The sequence below is a fragment of the Micropterus dolomieu genome, linkage group LG15, assembly GCF_021292245.1.
Source record: "Micropterus dolomieu isolate WLL.071019.BEF.003 ecotype Adirondacks linkage group LG15, ASM2129224v1, whole genome shotgun sequence".
NCBI lineage: Eukaryota > Metazoa > Chordata > Actinopteri > Centrarchiformes > Centrarchidae > Micropterus > Micropterus dolomieu.
In genome coordinates this window covers 11,043,598-11,058,643 of record NC_060164.1, presented here as the reverse complement: position 1 = coordinate 11,058,643, position 15,046 = coordinate 11,043,598, and the positions used below count along the sequence as shown (strand labels likewise).

The following is a 15,046-nucleotide window of genomic DNA, read 5'->3' as shown; positions in this document are numbered from 1 at the left end:
GAGGGAAGACAGAGGACACATACAGAGAGAAACCAAAAAGCAAGCTTTGAAGTCTCTGCCACATTGTAAACCGGGATAAATGAATGATGCATCCACAGTTTTTCCCTAGTTCTAGTTCTCCTCTCACAGCTGACTGCTTGGCTTCTCACCCTCAGCGCTGCTGGGATGCAGAGGTATGCTGCCAAAATAAACTCCAGCCTCCCCGATCAGCTCACCCATTTCACTTTCTGGGGGTTTTACCTAGAAAGTGCTTGACATGATTATTCTTTTTCTGAAAATTATCCTCAGATACTAAAGCTAATGAAGGGAGTCATCACATCGCAAAGATAATTGTCAGCCCTAAAAATCTTCCAGAAAATGTCTCACGGCAGGTAATTATCTTGAAAAATTAGAGCCTTACTTGACACACTTAATCATGCCCTCCATCAAGGTGTTGGATTTGGCTGTGACTTCTGCTTTTAAGATGTAATTTTGACTTGATGAGGTTTTAGGTTATCCTCCTAGGCTCATTACATTAGATTTCATTTCTGAAGTAAGGAAAGGAATCTTTTTGGATATCACTGAGAAATTAATTAGATTCTTCACTATATTTTTCTCATGTGTTGCCCATAGGCCTGGTTACACAGATGAATGTGCTCACATAAACATGCACATTTGTAATGAAAATGTCAGCTTAATTCAAAACAGTAATACAGTAAGCAAACAAAATGATAAAACTTGAGATAAAAACAACCACATTTAAAAACATCAATTAAAAAGGATGTTGAAAGGTGCTGAACCAACAGAGTTCTAGGGAGGCTGTTAGTGACGTGAATACGGGTAGGTTTTCAGTCTTGATTTAAATAAGCCAGCTGCTTTTTTGTTAAACAAGTGGAGACCAGCATTGAGAGAGTGAAGAGGGCGTGCCAATGTATATTGTGTAATTAGCTCAGATAGGTACGATGGTGTAAGTCCTTGCAAGGGTTAGGATTTGACAATGTAACTCAGGTGAAAAAATGCTGTCATGATAGCCTTGATGTGGGACTGGAATGTCAGACGAGAATCAAAAATCACTCCAAGGTTTTTGATGGTCAAGCTTTCAGAAATGATACAGTGTTACAGTGATGCAGTGTTAACACTCAATTTCTTATACAGATCATTTAGCAGCAAAAGGTTCACATCCATCAATTTTTAAAAATTTCTGATAGGAATGCTTCTAAATTTAGGAGTCAGGAAAAGTCATTTGGCTTTACAGGTACATATGTATATAATGTATATCGTTGTCGTAACAATGAAAATTAACACATTTGCAGATGACGTTGCCAAGGGGAAGCATGTAAATAGAAAAAGAATAGGGCTAATGACTGATCCCTGGGGTACACCAAACTTTACTTTTGAAGATTCAGAGGATGTATTGTTGTAGCTTACACATTGAGTTCTGTTAAAAGGAGTGAAACCATGAGATAACATGTACATTTGTGAGCTTTAGAGGTGCTGGTATTTGTATATATATTTTTTTCCATTGGAGAGAGCCAGTCTAGCCATTTCCTCCTGCTTCCAACTAAGCTAGTTAGTGGCCTCCTGGTTCCAGCTTTGTACCAAATACACAAACATGTGAGTGGTATCAATCTTGTCATCCAACTACGAAAAAGAAAGCAAATGAGAAAGTTTCCCAAATTAACTATTTCTTGAATATAATGTTAAGCCTATCATAGTAAAATATATGAAAAATGTAAACCAAACAAAAAAATATTTAGCTTAAATGAAATTCCCAGAAATCTTGTAATAGTTCTTGACTAAATTGAAAACAGTACACTAAAGTTGTGATTGCTTAACTGTATATTAAAATTAGATTGCATTTGATTAACTACTATGGTTTAATTCACCACTGCAAAAATAGAAACAGTAAACCTGAAATAAGAACTGACAGAGAGGGAACTTTTGAGAATAGATGTCGAGTTAACTTGAGTGTGGCTTCAGTGACTCGAAAAAGGCTTTAGAAGATGACACTTGACAACTCAGCTCCTTAAAATCTTCTTCCTTTGAATTTATTTAGTTTTCCACAACCATCAGTTGTTGATAACCTTTAAATGTAACCAGAAAAAACAGAACACATCAGCTCAGTATTACTTTCTATGCAGTGAAAAACTATCAAAGTGTAACTATTAGTCCACATTTCTTTACATTTCTGCACCTTATTTAAATAATATTCCAATAATACACTATCAGCATTTGTGACTTTAAACACCTGATCAAAAATAAAATTAATCACATCTAAAAAAATAAAGCAGTTCATCTAAGAATAAAGATTAATCCGAATAATAATAATTCAACTTTAACCACAGTTAATCATGCGTCTCCAAGGCTATAACCATTATATCGACTACTGACTTAATTGAATCATGTTCACATTTCCACTTTGACTGATGTAATAACGTAAAGAAACAATATCATCCACTATCATGACTCACGACTGATAAGCACATTAAACAATCACGTAAACTAATCAACCATGTTGTTAAATCCAAGCAGACAAAATAAACAAGCGCACAGCACCATCTCAAAAGCGCCACACTCATATTTTTAAACAAACCGTTATATCTTGCCGCATGCAAATCATAAAAAAAAACGGAATCCAAATACACTTAAACAAAGCGATCACTCACATATCAATAGCGTCTCTGAGATCTCCTGCACACTGATGCACCCTCCGCTGTTAATCTTTGTTTCCTTCTCCTTCTTTGTCTAACTCGAGCACATTTCCCGGCCCTAATTCACATTAAATTGGCTTCTTTTCCCACCAGGCTGCAGCGGAAACACCTCTGTGAACCTTCACCTCACCTGAACTTCTCAGCTGGGAACTGCCCAGCCAGGTGATCTCCTAATCAATCAATCAATGCCGCTATTGGTATTCGAGGAAATAATTTAATAATTAACCTACGAAAAAATTAAAACCAAATCAATTTAATATTCGACATTCATCTCAACAACAGATTAATAAGTTCTTCCTGGAGAAGAGAAATGCCTTGTCTACTGTTACACTTTAGCTTCTTCTCCTTACAACATCTCAAAGATTGTGGTAACTTGTTTTTTAATGACTTGTTTGTCAAGTGGCAGTGCAAGTAAAGTGTCTTCATCTTATTAAAGTTATTTTTCTCTTTGACCTGTCCCTCTCTTTAACAGTAAACTTTGTTTAGTCCTGCTGTGTCACACATGCTGATATCAGGAACTGTTTGAGGACATGTTCACAAGTAAGCAATCAGGTAACACCCATAAACACACTCATCTTCTGCCCTGCCAGTAATGTCCAGGAGGCTTTCAAACCCACACTTTAATCATTTTGCCACAAAATACCTTCACTGGCTAATACGGACGCTTGCACAACTTTGATCTTGTAGCCTCAGTGATTCTGCTATTTCATCCTCGACCCAGTTTGAACTCGGGACCTGCAGTAATGTGCTGGACATGAATGGCTGCCTAGGCAATCTGCTCCTCCTTTCCTTCTGTTGATTCTTTGTTTTTTGGGGCGGGGGCCGGGGGATCAATTATGCTGTTGTTCTGGAGGACAGCACACCACAACTTGAGGCTTGGCTGTGTTTCCAGCCCCTGATATAGAAAGGAGAACCATGATTGTAGGAGGCCCACCCTCTAACCTTCCTGTACCCCTGGCAACCAGAACGGGCCAGCTGGTACTGTCAGCAACCCTGACAGATGACCTGCTGAGCGGATACTTTTAGCTCATGATTCACTCATCACCCAAACATACAGTATAATATAAAATGTACTGAAACAAAGCATTCTATTGTTACACTATATTCCACACAGGCTGTTACATGCAATTCTGACCTGAGAAAAAAATTAAAAAACAAAAATGTCTTTAAAGCATCCCTGTACCCTGTATGTTTTGCTATTAAATTGTATTTTATAAGATTCTGGCCATGTACAATGGAGGGGAAGATGAAAAACTAAAAAAAATTTCAACCACAAATGTTAAATGCCATGTTTGAAAATCCGAGTAAAAGGGAAGAACAAACGCCCATTTTCAACACAATTTGTTGCAATGAACAGCAATCATGCAGGCAGCAAGTCATTGTTGAAGAGGAAGAGATGCAGTCAATAGCCACAAAAAAATAACCAAAATATAATGTGTTTTATTTCTGAGCAGAGCCTCACTGGAAACAGGAAAAATTCTTGCTATCTTACAATGTGTTTTTGCTATCACTGTTACAACAGAGGTAATCTATGGCCTGATGCCATATAGTTTGTGCCCTTTCTGGAGGCTTTTGAAAAGCATTATGGGAAAAATATGAAGTAAAATGCAGGTTGAGGGTGAGTGTTTAGGTGCAAATATATAAATTAAAACATGCCATGAACACTGCAGATTGATTACATACAGCAACAGATTTCTGTAAATAAATATTAAATGTAAAACTGTTTCTTTCCTCCTACTCAAAGACAAAATGTCATGAACCCTGCATCTCTCACCTGAGTTTGGGACTGAGTGAGTGTGTTTTGATTTGTTTTTGTCCTTTGGGTGAGTGAGGCATGCTTGGTGTGTTCTGTTTTTTTCTTCTCTCAGTTTTTTTAATCCTGGGCGTGTCTGGGTTCCTGAGTTGGCACTTGCTGCACCTGCTGGTAATCATGCACCTGTTCCTGATCAGCCATCCCTACCTCTTAAGGAGAGACCAGACTTCCATTCCCTGCTGGATTGTTAAATTGCTTACTGTAGGTCTTACCTTAGCATCTAGCCTTAAGCCTGTTAATCTAGCAACCAGTTTGCTTTTACTAACTTCTCTCTGCCTGTCTCCAGATCACCTGCTCTGCCTGCCTGCCAGTTCCAAGTCCCTCAAAGCTGATATCCAAACTTTCCAGCCACACTCCAGCCAGCCAGCCCGCCCTCATACTCCACTGCTTGGAATGAGACTCCCTGCCACCTCACCCTGCTTCAGTCAATAAACTGTTTAACTGCTGCTTTGTCTCCGTGTCTGCATCTGGGTTCTAGCATAACTCCTGACACAAAATCCTTCCTTTCAAATTAGAGAATAAGATCTTTTCTCATTTGCTTTGTAATTTTGATATTATGTCTTTGCCACGACCAATAAATGTTCTAGATAGTCTTCAGCTTCTCTTCTTTTCTCCATTCTTTAATCCTGAAAGTGAAATCACAACTTATCTTCACATATGACATATTTTCTTCTGTAGAAAGTCTAATTGTACATAAAAATGTATGAAAGTCAGATGGAATGGATTTATTAATTATCTGGTATATGAACACATCCAGTATGAAAACAGAGTAAATGGAATAACTTGCTGTAATTGGATTTTATTAGCTTTTCGAAATTCTCAGGTGCATTGCACTGCATTTATGCTGTATGCAACCTGACTGGTGCTGCGTCTGTAGATGAATCTCTGCACAGCAGCCATAAAATCTCCTCCTTGGATGATATGATTTGACACTTTATTCAAAATGAGCAGAAATCAGTGTGAGCAAAGATTGAATTTGAACTGCATAAATATCAAGCTTACACTGAGTCACTGAATTTGAATTTCATGAATACAGCAATTTCAAATGGAAAGGAAATACTTGAATTTCAATGCGACAATCATTGAAATTAACCAACAACAACTACAGTATAATTCATATTCAAATTTCTTTTATTCAGACTGAGCCCTGAGCGCCTGAACATCTGGAAGGAACCTGTGTTTCCTGAGTGACTGGAAGACAGCTGCCTCCTCCAAGGCTGCAGTGGTCTGACACTCTCCACTTAGCCAATTGAAAGCCATGTGGCACTGTGCCTTTCTCATCTTCTCAGCCAGTGAACAAGTCTCCTTTACACTTGGTGAAAGGGATGCAAATTGTGTCTTATAGCTACAATTACTATGGTGAAAAGAAGGCTCTTATGGGTTTGGCCCCATTTATATAAAACTGGGCCCTGCCTCCTTGCAGATGCACGTTTCTTTGGCATTTTTGACTGTAAGGTACAGTTATGCAGAAAATGTACACATGTGGACACATTTACAATACAAAAATTTACAACCTCTGACTGTGTCAATAAAATTTAACATGGGCATGAAAAACGTTTATTCGACTACATACATTGTGCATTTATGCTTCGTTTGACAAAGCCTTTGTTCCAAGCATTGTTCCACTGAAATTGTTGATACAATATTCACAAAAGTAAAACAAAGAGGTACAAGTGGTAACTTTTTAACTAAATCTGGATGGAACAGGACAATCATTGTCTGAGAAGATGGTTAAGACACCGGGCCACATGCCTTGAGGCTGGCTAAGTTAGCTCACAGTTGGCAGCTTTGGACGAAGAAGCTGCCTGCAAGTCTACTTTCATAGCTGCCATCAAAGTGAAGCTCGAGTTGCTCAGTCCAGCAACTGGCTGCAGTGAGCCAGGAATTTAATCTCTTTATAATAGCTCGTACTAGAGGGATGCAATTTATAACACTTGACTAAAGGGGACATAACACAAGAGAAAAACATCCCCGTCTTTTTTTTCAGCTCAGTGAGACACCAGCATATTGGCACAGTACTACCAAAAAAAGGCAAAATGAGAGCGGCTATAGACAGGTAGGGAGCCAGCTTCACACAACATGGTGGAAACTCAGGTAAAGTAATATTTTTATCAGCTTGATGTTGAACTAATCCATGCTCGTTACATGATAAAGATACACTGCATTTATCCAACATGCTACATCGTTAGCTCGCCTGCTGCTTTCAGTAACTGTCTTTACGATCTGCGTATCTGTCACAGGAGGCTCAGCAATGTCAGCACAGCTACATGTTTTGGATAATAAAAAAACTGTTAGTGGGCAGGACTGAATGTTATAACGAAACTGTGTCACACTTTATAACAGTTAGACTGCAGTAAGTAAATTTACTGTAGTGTTAGTGGATGGCTCTTCCTCTGGGTTGTATATTATGTGGGTCATGTTAGTTACAGCGACTGAGAGGTGGAGAAGCCGTGTACCTGTGTATCGGTAACAGGCAATAAATCTAAATTGAACGTTACACAGCAAACAGCGGTGGGTCAGAGCTACTGTAGCGTTAGCTGGCTGCTCCTAGCTGCATCACTATGGGATAGTATACAAATCGATCCACATTAGCTTTTTACCATTAAATCATTTCTTGCAGGCTTTGACACTTTGACATAACAGTGGTGCAGAGGAAAGTAACATGGGTTGCATTAGTTGGTGATTAGTAATGTGAAAGCGATATAACTTTGCACCGGACAACATTAGCAACTACTCGGCGTTAGCCGGCAAGCTAACTTGAGCCAACTGAAGCACAAAATCAAAATATATTTTACATGCTTTGTAGTAATGTTAGCTTACCTGTCCAATAGGATGAAAGCCAACTCTGGGTTTTTATACCTAAAACAAAGCAGAGGTTTCTCCATGATTCAAAAGCCCTGCCGATGTTGATCCGTTTCACATTTGGCCTGACGAGCTTCAGCAGATAAAACTTTTTTTTGGTTTTTATCTTTATATGGAGTTTGTTTTGGAGTCTGTGTTGTGCTGGGAGCATGTCGTTTCTTAGTTTTAGCAGACTCCATGTTGTAAGTTGCAGTGTCGTGGCTGCTGAGTGCAAAGTCAGTAGACAAAGCGAGAGGCTCGGGAGCGCGCATGCAGGTGACAGTCACTGGATTTCCCGGAAAATCCGACCCGGAGCCTTCAAATAGGAATACTTGCCTTCAGAGTTAATAGCCAAACCCGGCAAGTGGATGATTTTAATGTCAGATTACAACCCCTTTACACACAGGCAATAAAAAAAGGATTCATTTTAGTAGAAAAACTACATATAGCCCCTTTAAAGAGGTGGTATTATGATTTTTGGCTTTTCCTCCTTTATTGAGTTATGTATCTTTTTTGTGCATGTAACAGGTTTGCAAAGTGAAAAAGCCCAAAGTCCAGCCCAAAGGGAATTCCCATCTCCCACAGAAAGCTCTGCTCTAAACCGCTTGAAAACAGCTCGTTTGTAGTCCAGCCCTTCACTTCCTTTACTTGTGACATCACAATGAAAACGCATCATAAAGCTTGCCAAGCGGGTAGCGGGGGTCAGGCACGCCCTCAAACCAAGCTAGTCTGAGCGGAGGCCCATTGGCTGGACTCGCCTTTGTTTGGTTTTTCATTGTAGAAATGTTGTACATGTACCTGCTTCCAGGTACTTTTTTCGTATCACCTCACCTCAGTCGAGGTTCCAAGTGAGCTGAGGGAAACTAAAATGTAACCTGAAAACATGACAGACTGCTGATTGGTCAGAGAGAATATTCACTATTTACTGCATCATCATTGTGTGCACCAGACAGAGGCCAGCAACAGAAAGTTTTATATTTTACAGTTTCGTATAGAATTTCATCACTAAATCCACTTCTGAGAAGTTTTGAGGTGAGAAATCAGCTGTGTAGATTTCGAATATTGACAGTTTTACGAGAAGTGATGGCGGAACAAAAATGTGCTTGAATATTTTCGGAGTTGAGGAGCTCTGCAAGTGGCTGCGGGGGAAGCCTGTATCAACCCGCGGGAGGAGCGTGTGAGGCCGGCCAGCCGCCCTCTCTTCTCCCGCCGTCACACAGACCGCTGCAGCAACAACGGCAGAAGAAAACACAGCTGGAAGGTTTTCATACTGCTTATCTGTCTTTACATTCTCAGTAATGTTGAAACGTTTTAACCTTAAAAAGAGACAGCTTTGTGGATCGCTGGTGTGTGTGTCGCATTGAACATTACGCCGCGGCAGTTGTGTGTGCCGTCGCTATGACGACAAGCTACGGACTATCTCTGGGTTCTATCTGCAATGGAAAATGGAGCAGGGCCGAGTAGAGTCGAGTCTATTGATTTGCGCTATGGTAGCATTTTTCGGCAAGGCAGCATAGATCGTCAGAACACCGGCAACAGTTCAACGTTTAGTCCTAAAAGACGATGCAACTCCAACTCTGTTTGGGCCTGGAAATTCACAATCACAACCTGTAAGTATGCTTTATTGGTTGCAAATTATATTTAAAATAAACATGGCAATATAACTTCACAGACTGTTCAAGTGCGGAGTTGTTGTTAACGTTGGCTAACACAGCTAAAGTTATACCTATAATGCTAATGTTACACCCAATGTGAAAGCGACTGAGCAAACGTTCAAATTGATTGGCCAATTTTTATGTAAAATTGAGTTGAAATATTGTGATTTTTGGAGTGGTTTATGGTAAGATGTGGAACAATGATATTGTGTGGTTGCGGACTTGTGAGTAACTTATACCATCTGCTAGGTTACGGTCGCAGTCTAATGCAGCTTTGATTTGGTTCACACTAACTTGTTTCTTACAACCCGCCCTTCTCTGCTTCTGATTGGCTAGTAGTCCTTACCTGGGAACTGCGCATGTGCAACTCCCAACAAAGATTTTGTACTAGTAAGGTGCATCACTCTGTAGCTCAAGAGCGGAGCGTACAACACATAGGGTGAAAAGAGGACCTGCAGCAATGTGCAGTATGAGAAAAAGATGGTGTTTTTTGAAAATTAAACCATGTAAAACTGTTCTGGTACAACCCCTAATTAAGATTTTGAACCTGAGAATGAGCATAATACCACCTCTTTAACTTTACTTAACTGACAGACAGTTGAGGACAAGGAAATTAATAAAAGGTTAACATACAGTGGGTGACTTGGGGAGGAGTGCAGGTTGTCAGAGATGAATCAATGCATACTGAACCATATGAAGTTCATAGTTCAAATTTACAATTTCAATCAGGAAATGCAGATTTCTTTCACATTTGTGTCAAAGAAGAAAGAACCAAACATTTGTTTTCTTGCAAAGTTTGTCATATATAAGGGCATAATGTTCTCCTAATGTTACAACTAGACAAATAACCACTGTCATTCTTCTGTATTTAGTGAGATTAATTTAGTGAATAATCATGTTTGTGTACACTTAATTTCACAGTAATGCTAAAGGTTTTTATTAAACCAGGACCCAGAGCAATCTGCTTATAATTTACTTGCTGAGATAATAATTTTGTATTATTATTGTACAAAAGAAACTACACTGGCAAAATAATTTCACAAATGCTCATTTGTGAGTCCAGAAATGTTATGTTTTTATTCATTTTCAATTTTGCATTAATATACCTATAGGACACAGTGAATTATAAATAGAGCTGCACAAATGTTAAACCACATTATGCTTATTTATAGTTATGTTCTATTTTAATGTTTTATACGATACGGATACGATAGTTTGATTCTGCAGTTTTCTCATTGTAAACATCTGCATGTGAAAACGGTTCCCTTGAAAACTCACTGAAACCAACAATAAAGATTTATAAATACACTCAGGAATGGCATATTGAGCTGTTCAAGACCCAAAGGAAAGTTTCTGATGTGCTAATTTGATTACAGTTGTACAGAGCCTAAGCAAGTGTCAGGAACATAAAGGCAACAGTCAGGGCAATCCTACACAGGGAAGCTGCAGCTCTCAACGTGGCAATTAGCTTGTTTGTTTGTCTAAGGAGATAAGCACGTAAGTCATATGATGTCATCTCAGGTCGTCAAATTTCAGCGCTTTCAGAATTCCACAATACCTGTAAGCACATAAATGTCAACTGTAGCACATATGCTGTAAATATAGGAGCGACGGGTAGTTGTTCTCTATAATAATGTAGAATTTATATTTAGAGGTGCCTAAATTATGTGTTAGTAGTGATTTATTATTAATATGACACCAAATTTGGAAGTGAAAAGCAAAAACAATAACTTATGTTAAGCAATTTGTACACCATTATGTTAAATACATGTACATTTTATTACAGTAAAGGATATTGTATATTGTACTATATGTGGCTTTTACTTTACACCAGTGTTGAAACAACACCGAGTTCATGCATTCTCGTTTAAAACCAGCGAGCCACTTCTTGCCATGTAGACAGGCCCACATTTTCTGCCGTATGAGCACACACCGTGCAGGGCTTTGAGGGTTGTGCACGGTATAAAGAGCAAACACTGTAATTCCCTTAAGCAATGTGCATTCCAAAAGGCTTTATAAACAAAAACCTCAAGCAAAATACAAAGCTCAGTTCTCGCTGAGGAGCTGTGTAGCTGTGACCACCTGAAAACGCCGCAAAACAAGAGGAACTATTTTAATGAATAAGATATGCAGTGCAGTCAGAAACACATGCTTTCTTTATATTGAATTGGGCTCTGACATTAAAGGAAGACTAAATAATAAATCTTATTTGAACAGTAGTGTAAATTCTACCAGCATGGCACTGTTTGCCCCCCAACACTCCCTCGAACTGGAAAATCCCTCTATTTGTCTGAACTCTGAGGAATTTTCTTTACTTATACCTTGCTATAATCTTTTTTCAACATTATTATTGAGCCATCAATACAGTACCTTACCATAAACACACAAGACTATCACAAGAACTTAGGGAATATTTTATACTGTGTGACAAGTTCTTGGACCTAAACAACAAAACCGGATATTTCCAAAATAACCCATGTGACACTTCCAAAAATTGCTTTTATGAGTGCTTTCTGATCTGCCACTATTATCTCCGTGGCAGTGTGAAAACATCACTATTTCTGCCTTTGCTACTGAAAACCTGTTGGGGACAGGCATCCTTTTCCAGGAAAAACGCCTAAAATAACATAACCAAATGAATCAGGAATAACTCAACCATTTGGCCTAGAAGCATTGTTCTGGTCTCCTTTGAAAGGTCAGAAGCTAAGGAATATAAATCCATTGTACATTAACATATTTATTTTACCATTACAGACTACATGGAGATGCAATAAAGAATATATATGATATTTTCATCCTTGCCTGTTAAAAAAAGCTATATTTTAATGCAATAAACCACTAAAACCATAATAAGGAAGCTTAACATGCAACTGAATATCTTCTAATACACCTAGAATGCAATTGTAACTGTAAATTTGATGAAAATAAACTAAAATACAAAAGTTATCATACAATATTTATAAAATATACCAGGCGAATGTCCATATTTTGGCAATATTTGCGTTTAAATGTTGACTTTAATTTGGAGATGTCTTTAAAACACAATTTCTGTCAATACAACCAAGTTCCAAATCACAAAAAATTGAAATATTGATAAAAACAGTGAATATTCATCAACATTCCTATCACCAAAAGCACACCCATGCTTTACAGGCCTGTAGATTGAGAACGGAACATCCCACATTCCACCTTTCATTTGGTACCCTGCATGTCTATGTATCTCCAACGGGCTGGCCACAAAATGGCGAAAAAGACTGTGTGTTCCAAAGCTGCACGTTTCCTGACTGCAGAAAAAGACGAGTAGGCGGATTTTTGGACTTAAAACGGCAAACGTTAAAATTTTAAGTCAGCGGTTTCGACCACAGCCCGGCTGCCCCCAGTACCGGGGGCGTCTGTTTTCAACAGGTTGGATTTATACTTGATTAAAGAATTTTACGAACGTCCAGCTGTGTATTCTTATGGTGAAGGCATTTCCTTTATAAAGTAATTCAGCTTTGGATTTCTCCTGCTGGTAGCACCAGCAAAACACTGGACATGGGCCATGGTTCATGGTTCATGGTCAGGCTTTATTGTGCGTTAATTATCATAGTAGCTGTGTTTACGTTCTTTCATGCTTTTTGATAGATAGAGAGACAGTGGGTTACATACTTTTATTTCACCTTGTCTCATTCCTGAATAGGAGACTAACTGTTGTACGGTCGCTGTGTTTGGTTCATTCATTTACTATGACAGAGAGCGGTGATTGCGGTGAGCACAAGGTTTGCAGTACAGATGGCTTTGCAAGATGTTTGTTACAGAAAGGGATAAGACATACAATAAGTATTAAACTTGCGATGACAATCCACTGACATCGGAAACTAGTAAGAGAAACACAAGCTGCCCAAGTGGACCAGTCACAGTTCTTGCAGTGCCCATGTGCTATCTGCATTGGTAGCCAGATTGGTTACTGTAGTTTGAGTCTAAAGATTTAAATTTGGGAAAACAGAATAATGAGAAAACAGAAATAATAACATTACATACTGTCTATGATATATGAAATATGTTTTCATTTGTTTCTGCAAATTATTTCAGGATGTTATTGATTTGCTAAATATAAAAGCTTATATGTTACACATGTACAACAGAATCTTTGACATTGTTCTTGTTATTAAATGTGGTGTTGAGTTTTTACATTTTAACTCTGTGAAATGAGATGGAAGATATGACTTCCTGCTTCCTCAGTCTCACCACGTTGGTGAGTGTCAACACCTGTATCGTCAAGCTTGGAGCGGAATGATCATTGTGACAAATGTCCCCATTAGTTTGCAGATTTAAATACCGTACAAAATTCAAGACATCAGAGTGTGCCTCACTTAAAATGTTCCTTAGGGGTGGTGCCCCTTTGTATTAAATGAGGCAATCAGTTAATTTTAGGCTAAGTTAAACGTGTTCTTTTTTTGTTCTAATGAATATAAGGTAATCTGACGCAGCAGTGATTCAGCATCTCACTGAGATGTCCCCAAAAGCTAAACGTCTCTTGTGAATATCAGTGGGGTGCCTCATCCTAAATTAAATAATTGTTTTTACATTTCTACTCGCTGTCAAATTACACTTCAATCATTTTTGATGGAAGTGAAATTTGATAGCCAAAACAATCTTAACTTCCCTGACAGATGACAGAGATTATAATCTATTTTAGCAGCCGAACATTAGGAGTATGTATGATCATCATGTCAGATGTTTAATGATGATATTGTTAGAAATGGACTAGAGAGTTGTTTAAAGGGTTACTATACCCTCAGATTCTGCTAGAACCCTCTCTTGCAGCATGTTTAAAAAATGCAACAGACCAGTGAAGGATTGTAGGAGACTACGTGGTGTGGGATGCAGAGGGTCAGGGGACATGGGGGTGACTGATCACTGCTCAGTGTAGCGTGGGCAGTGACGTAGAGCTGGTAGTCAGAACTAACCAGCCATGAGCAGAAGGAAAGGAAATAAAGAAGAGACGCAGAATCAATAAGAATTATGCCCACCATGAATAATATAAAACGTGTCAAATATGTGCAGTATGAGCTAGGTAAGTGATAACATGGAAAGTGGAACATGTCTTTTTTAAAACTAATTCTTAATTTTCTTGTGAGGGTTGATGTAAGGGTCCCCAAACTACCCAATGGATCTCAGACTAGGTGTACTGATTTCAAGATAATTCCAACTGGAGAAATTTTAGGCTGGAGTAAATCAATGCAAAATTACAAGAAAACCATGTGAAATGTCACTGTGGGGCAGATTGTGGCAGTTTTTCCACAGACATATGTGGTGTTTGTAACAAACAGAAGAGCAGGTGTAAAATAGCACAGACATACACAAGCCACAAGGAATGGATAATAACATCACATATAAAGTGAGAGCACCACACAATTATCCTGAGAGCAACACAGTTAACTAAAATAACAAGGTGTAGACCAATCTCTGAACTGCTTGAAGAGGACCTATCCAGACAGACCCGAAGCACGGATTCTGTGCCAATTTGGGGGTTTTAGTCATATAGATGTGTCATAGATAGGCTAAATGTGGCAAACGTCTTGTAATCAACCCTTAGCCACTAATAAAAGTATTGCAAAGGTCAAGCTCCCTGACAAGAAATGTCACAAAAACCCCAGTGCCCTTCCAGTAGATGATCATGTTCATGTATGTATCTATAAAGCTGACACGTACAACAAAAGGAATGGCTGAAAACAGGTCATCATCTCATCTGCTTTGAAAAAGACAGTTGTTTTGTGCAGAAGAGCCAACCACTTCGATGGGTGTTATGTGTTTGGTCAGCGAGCCTGCTTTACACAAAGAATACATGATGAAGCTAACTTTCTGAAAAAGTTCATTTAAGGACTAAACCTCGCTTTAAAAAGTTCTGCTTCTGTCAGAAAGCAATTTTCACATGTAGCTACTTTTCATATCCTCTGAGGTATGGCTGCCCTTCAGAAAACAGAGTAGGATTGGGGAGAGAGGGAAAATATGAACCAATGTGTGTGTGTGTGGGGGGGGGGGGGGGGGGGGGGGGGGGGGGCGGG

General features: G+C 38.9%; 1 long non-coding RNA gene across 1 annotated transcript; it reads left to right on the top strand.

The window, feature by feature from the left end:
- Positions 1 to 319: 319 nt before the first annotated feature.
- Positions 320 to 3,242, top strand: LOC123984162. Its single transcript, XR_006828384.1, has 3 exons — positions 320 to 371; positions 2,784 to 2,852; positions 3,163 to 3,242. It is a non-coding gene; the product is annotated as an uncharacterized LOC123984162 (long non-coding RNA).
- The last annotated feature ends 11,804 nt before the right edge of the window (positions 3,243 to 15,046 follow it).